This window comes from Prionailurus viverrinus, chromosome D1 (assembly GCF_022837055.1).
Source record: "Prionailurus viverrinus isolate Anna chromosome D1, UM_Priviv_1.0, whole genome shotgun sequence".
Classification (NCBI taxonomy): domain Eukaryota; kingdom Metazoa; phylum Chordata; class Mammalia; order Carnivora; family Felidae; genus Prionailurus; species Prionailurus viverrinus.
The window spans coordinates 74,917,494-74,923,493 of record NC_062570.1 but is presented as its reverse complement, the minus strand read 5'-3'; positions in this window follow the sequence as shown (position 1 = coordinate 74,923,493).

Below are 6,000 nucleotides of genomic sequence, written 5' to 3'. Positions count from 1 at the left end.
ACTAGATTGAAAAAATCGACCAATATTCAAAAATATCCTCATGCAGAATGCTGTACATATGATGTTATGCTCCGCATTTTAATAAATCCAACTGCAAATCACAAACAATGCTTAACGGATGTGCTTTCTGCAAGAAAGACAGAGTAGAACTCTATTTGCTAATCCGCATTCAAAGGGAAGTCCTTCTTTCTCCTTCATTTTTGGTGAATGAGTTCTAAGTAAAAATAAAATATTTATCCAAGTGTATCCTTTTTCATAATTGCCATTTAACGGAACTTTGCAATTAACCTAACCACTTGTAATCTTGAATTTATCGTTAAGTGAGCTTTTCATAGCAAAGTCACTCAGCCATTCTTCTGTTGATTCTATAAATAATAATTGAACATCTTCTATGTTCCAGCCCCAGTGCCAGGCAATGGAGATTCAAAGGCAACATACTCATCTTCAAGGAGCTCACAGTCTGTGGAAGGAAGGAGCCTACTGCAAGCAGACTGCTACACAATGGGGGGGGTGGGGGCGGAGGCACCGGGGAACACAATTCAGCCCATAACAAGATCCTTATTAAATATTTGCCGATGGGGTACCTGCGTGGCTCACTCAGTTGAGCATTCACCTCTTGATTTCAGCTCAGGTCGTGATCCCAGGGTTATGGGATCAAGTCCCACATCAGGCTCACCCTGGGCATGGAGCCTTCTTAAAATTCTCTCTCTCTCTCTCTCTCTCTCTCTCTCTTTCCTTCTGCCGCTCTCCCCCACTCATACTCTCTCTCTAAAAATAAAAAAATAAAATAATAAACACTTGCTGAATAAATCCATTAAAGAATTTTTCTGACTATCTGAAATTGTTTCTTTTTTTAAAATTTATTTTTGAGACACAGAGCAGGAGCAGGAGAGGGGTGGAGAGAGAGGAAGACAGAGAACCCGCAGCAAGCTCCAGGCTCCAAGCTGTCAGCACAGAGCTAGACACGGGGCTCGAACTCACGAACCATGAGACGGTGACCTGACGCGAAGTTGGACGCTTAACCGACTGAGCCACCCGGCCCCCCTGAAATAGTTTCTAATTCAAATGACATTAAAAAAAAAAAAAAAAAAGACAAGTAGCTTAATTTGACTGTAGCATGAGACGCATGAAAGGAAGGCACAGGAGATAAGACTTAAATGTTTTAATAGCTACACCAAATAAAAATAAATAAGCAAATAAATGTCATGAAATGGAGGTAGAAGACTATGCTGTATGTGCTGAGCTCTTCACATTTTATGAGAAGTCTCTTGATCCACTTGTTAATGCTGCTAAACTAAAAATGGAAATATAAACTTGCTATCCTCAGCTACTAATAGTAAAAGAAATAAGAATGGAAATTGTAATAAGTGGTGGCCTCTGGAGAATGGGATTCAGGGATAGTGTCACTTTGTACACTTTTCTCCATCATTTGGAAAGAAATAATACACATGAATGCATTATTACTATGATAAACACAAGAGAAGTGAGGTGAGGCTCTGGTGAACTTTCAATGACCCTATGATATACTTTATTATTTAATTACAAAACCTCACAATGCAAGCACACATTGCCTACATGTTGCTACCCAGTTTATTAGACCTGGACTAAAATATTCCAAGGCCTTCAGACACCAGCGTTCCTTCCAATTTGATGCTCCTGCCTCCTCTAGAGGAAATCACATCCTTTTGGTCCTCTATGGCTCTCGGTCACATCTTCATTCAGCCCCATTCAGCTCCTGGGTGGGAAGATATGTTCCTTCTATTAAAGCCTTGACCCAGGAGTTAGTTACGTCACTTCTGCTCACCTCTCGTTGGCCGGCGCCTAGTCACATGGTGACATCAGTGTTGGGAGATGGGGTCCTTTCTCCGTTCTGAAACTCTCAGAATTCTTACCTGAGGAGAACAAAATGGTTATGGGGAGGGGGGTAATCTCTGCACCCCTCGATCGTCTCTAACATTCTATGATTGTGTTGCATCTCTTAATTCATTTGGAAATAGTTGACAGAATAAAGAGTCTTTAAATTCTACGCATGGTATTGTTTGCTGTTTATTTAGGCCTTCCTTAATGTTTCTCAACAACTTTTTGTGGCTTCCACTTCCCAGGTCCTGCACACCTTTTGTCAAATGAGTATTTCATGTTTTCTAATGTTATTGTGCATGATATTTTCTACCCCATTTTACAATTGCTCATTGCTGGACTCTGAAAATACAACTAAGAGCAAGATGGCCGGGTAGGAGGCTCCTGCCTTGCCCTCCTCCCACAGAGGATCCATTCCCTTTGAGAGAAATCCAGGAAGGAGATAACTGATTCCTACACATTAGGCCACTGAGAAAATGTGAAGAATTCATTGTTGCTCATGAGAAAGGAGGAAAGAATAAGAGAAGAAAGAGGAAGAGAGGGACCAGCAAGATGGCAGGTGGTTGGCTGGGTACCAGGTAGGACAAAGGGCCAGTGAAAAACCTCTAGTAAGGGAAAACAGAACTGTGTAATATTTACACATAGATTATTTGTTTACATGGCGTATGAGCTCTTCCCATGACCTTCAAATCTTCAGTGAGGTCTACATCACACTTACAAATAATGTAGGTAGGTTGGTGAGGGGTGGGGGAGTGGTGTGTATGGGTGTGTGTAAATCAAGTTAGATGAGCTTTCTTCTGGAAAGATATACAGAGAAAAAAGAGGTCAGGTGTAAAACAGATCCTGGAGACAGAGAAGAATGCAAGGCCTCCAAGGACATCTGGGTTATCCATGACAGTATGAATTAAACATTGGGGCAAAACATTTTATTTATTTTTTTTTTTTTAATTTTTTTTTCAACGTTTATTTATTTTTGGGACAGAGAGAGACAGAGCATGAATGGGGGAGGGGCAGAGAGAGAGGGAGACACAGAATCGGAAACAGGCTCCAGGCTCCGAGCCATCAGCCCAGAGCCTGATGCGGGGCTCGAACTCACGGACCGCGAGATCGTGACCTGGCTGAAGTCAGACGCTTAACCGACTGCGCCACCCAGGCGCCCCGGGGCAAAACATTTTAAAAAAGACACTCAGGGCTGGGGACAAAGTGATGTCAGGAATGAGACTGAAGTGTCTATCATGCAAACCCCTCAGGGCCCCGAATTTTCCAGCAGGCTTGAAGACCAAAGTCTTGTCAGTCACCCATTCGTGATATATATAAATAGGCCAACTTCCCAGGAGAACCGCCTTGGACTTTGTCTCAAGATCAGAATGGACTCTGCCCCCAGGACGCTCTCATAACTCAACATTCTCAACTGCACCCTGACAGAACGCACAGACGTGAGCCTCTGCAATGACTTCTGACACCGTCCATCAGGAGTAGAACCAAACTTCACAGGGGAAGGGCACAGTCCTCACAAGACTGCCTCACTTCGGACACCGGCCGCAAGTTTGGGGGACCTCTAGCCAACCTTACTTCTAAGCAGTTGGCTATGAATTCAGGGTTTTTCACTACCCCCTTAGGTTCAATAATTCTCTAGAATGACTCACAAAACTCAGAAAAACGCTGTACGTATGACTACAGTTTTATTGTAGCAAAGAGATACAAATAAGGACTAGGCCAAAAAAAAAAAAAAAAAAGAGGCACTTAGGGCAAGGTCTGGGACTTGAAGTCCTCAGAAATGTGTCACCCTGCTGGCACACCAGTATTTGGCAATACTCAGAGCATTGCCAACTTGGGAAGCTTACTCGAACTTCAGTATCCAGAATTTTTATCGGAGTTAGGTTACGTAGGCATGATTAATGGACTCACTGGCCATGTGGTCTTGGTGGACATTCCCCTCCCCAGGACTCAAAGCCCCAACCCTCTAATCTCATGGTTGGTCTTTCTAGCATGAGTAACCCCCATCCTGAGTCATCTGGTTAGCATAAATTGTCTAAGGCCCACCACAAATCACTGCATTACCATAAACTATCGGGTATGGTCTGAAAAGCCCACCATGAATAACAAATACACTCCTAATCACTCAGGAGATTCCAAGGGTTTAGATGCTACTTCCCAGGAACCAGGGACAAAGGGCAGCCAGATTCTTTATTACATGACCTCTCATTGGTTGTTTCTAACAACAGCCCTCAAACAAGAAATGGTAGCATCAGACCAAACACAAATCAGAAAAAAAAAGTCCTTTTTTTCAAATATTTATTTTATTTATTTTTGAGAGAGAGAGAGAGAGAGAGAGAAAGCACATACACACAGGAGAGAGGCGGGGGTGGGGGTGGGGGGGAGGTGTGGGAACAGGGAATCCAAAGTGAGGCTGGCTCTACTTCGACAGCAGTGAGCCCGATGTGGGGTTTGAATTCACGAATAGTGAGACCGTGACCTGAGCCAAAGTTGCACGCTTAACCACCTGAGCCACCCAGGGGCCCCCGGGGAAAAAAAATCATTCTTAATTGAGAACTGTAGCTGGCTGTTTATGGTGGAACAAAGGAAGCTTTCTCTCTCAAAGTTCTGGGGAGGGTTCTTCTCCCAGCTCCCAGGACAGCATCTGGAAACAGAAGAGGAAACAGGATTCAGAATCTAGCTCAGTGCAAAGTGCACTAAGATCAACTTTTGGCCCCTCATCCACCAACTCTTTGTGTAAACTTGGGTTCACCCTTCCCCTTTCTGGCGTCAGCATCCCCATCCATAGAAGGAGGGGTTGGGGTAACATGGCCGCCACACAACTCCCGCTCAGGGATTTGATGGTTCTTGACTTTCAGTGCTAGTAGACAGCAGGATCTTAGAATATCTGGGCAGCTTCGACCTTCTGTGCCTTGGCCTGGTCTCAAAGAATCAGATGTCTTACCGTTTGTTCCCCACTCAATTCTAGGCAGGGCCCTCCTCATACACACACTCACTCTTCTGGTTGCCAAAAGTAATTTTCTCTCCGGGTGGTTTCTCCTGGTTCTAGACTTTACCCACCAGGTCAAGCTGGATCACAAGTAAGCTTCACACTCAGAATGCCACTGGAAGCCTCCGTGGTTGGGTCTCCCCAACTTCCAGTCACCTGGTCATACCTCAGCCCCCTCAGCTGTGCCCTGGAATACCTAATTCTCCTTTCTCATCTCTACCTCAAACGAAATTTAGTCTGCCTTCATCTTTTACTCTAGTATAGGAGGCAATAAACATTTTCTGCATACGGCCAGATTAAAGATATTTTAGGCTTTGTGGGCCAGAGGGTCTCTACGGAAATGACTCAACTCTGCCGTCATAGGGTGAAGCAGCCATTGACAATACCTAAACAAATGGGTGCGCCTGTATTCCAGGAAGACTTCATTTACTAAAACTGTTTGTAGGCCGGTTTCAGCCCCAGGCTGAACCTTAGTCTAATGAAGCAGGTTCCGGGGGGGGGGGGGGAGGGGGGGTTGGAATACACACTCGTTGAGGGGGAAAGAACAATTACAGTTGCCACTTCCTCAGATGACCCATGAGATGCATTGCTTCGTTTAATCCTTGCAGCCGCTCTGAGGAGTGAGTGAGGGCAACCAGAAAAGGCATTCAGGTTGGTATGAGTGAAAATTGCGAATCCAGGTAGATTCAGGAGCCAGAGGGCAAGGGCACAGCTGGCATCTGGACTAATAGTCCCAGCTAGAGATGATGGGATACTGACTTGCTTGCCAGGTACTAGGTGCGTTTTCCTCAATGTGCACAATAACCCTAAAGGGTGAGTGCTAAGCGGAGGCACGCAGCATTAACTGAGGCGCTAGGTCACTAAGCTTTAGGTTCAGAGCCCAGATCTATTCCCAGACCACCCATCTGCAGAATCTCCAACCATAAGTGCAATGCTCTCCCCTTCCCCAGCGGTTCTTCCGCTGAGCTACACATAAAGAAAAAAGCACACCAAAACTATCATTTCTAGGGCACAGTGAAACAAAATAGACAACCCAAGGTTACCTTGAGTGTGTATGCACTCAACGTGAGTCAGTGTTTGTGTGACTGGGTGTGAGCGTATGTGAGTATGTGGGGGAGGGAAGATGTTGAATCTACCAGAAGAAGGTAAATTTCAGA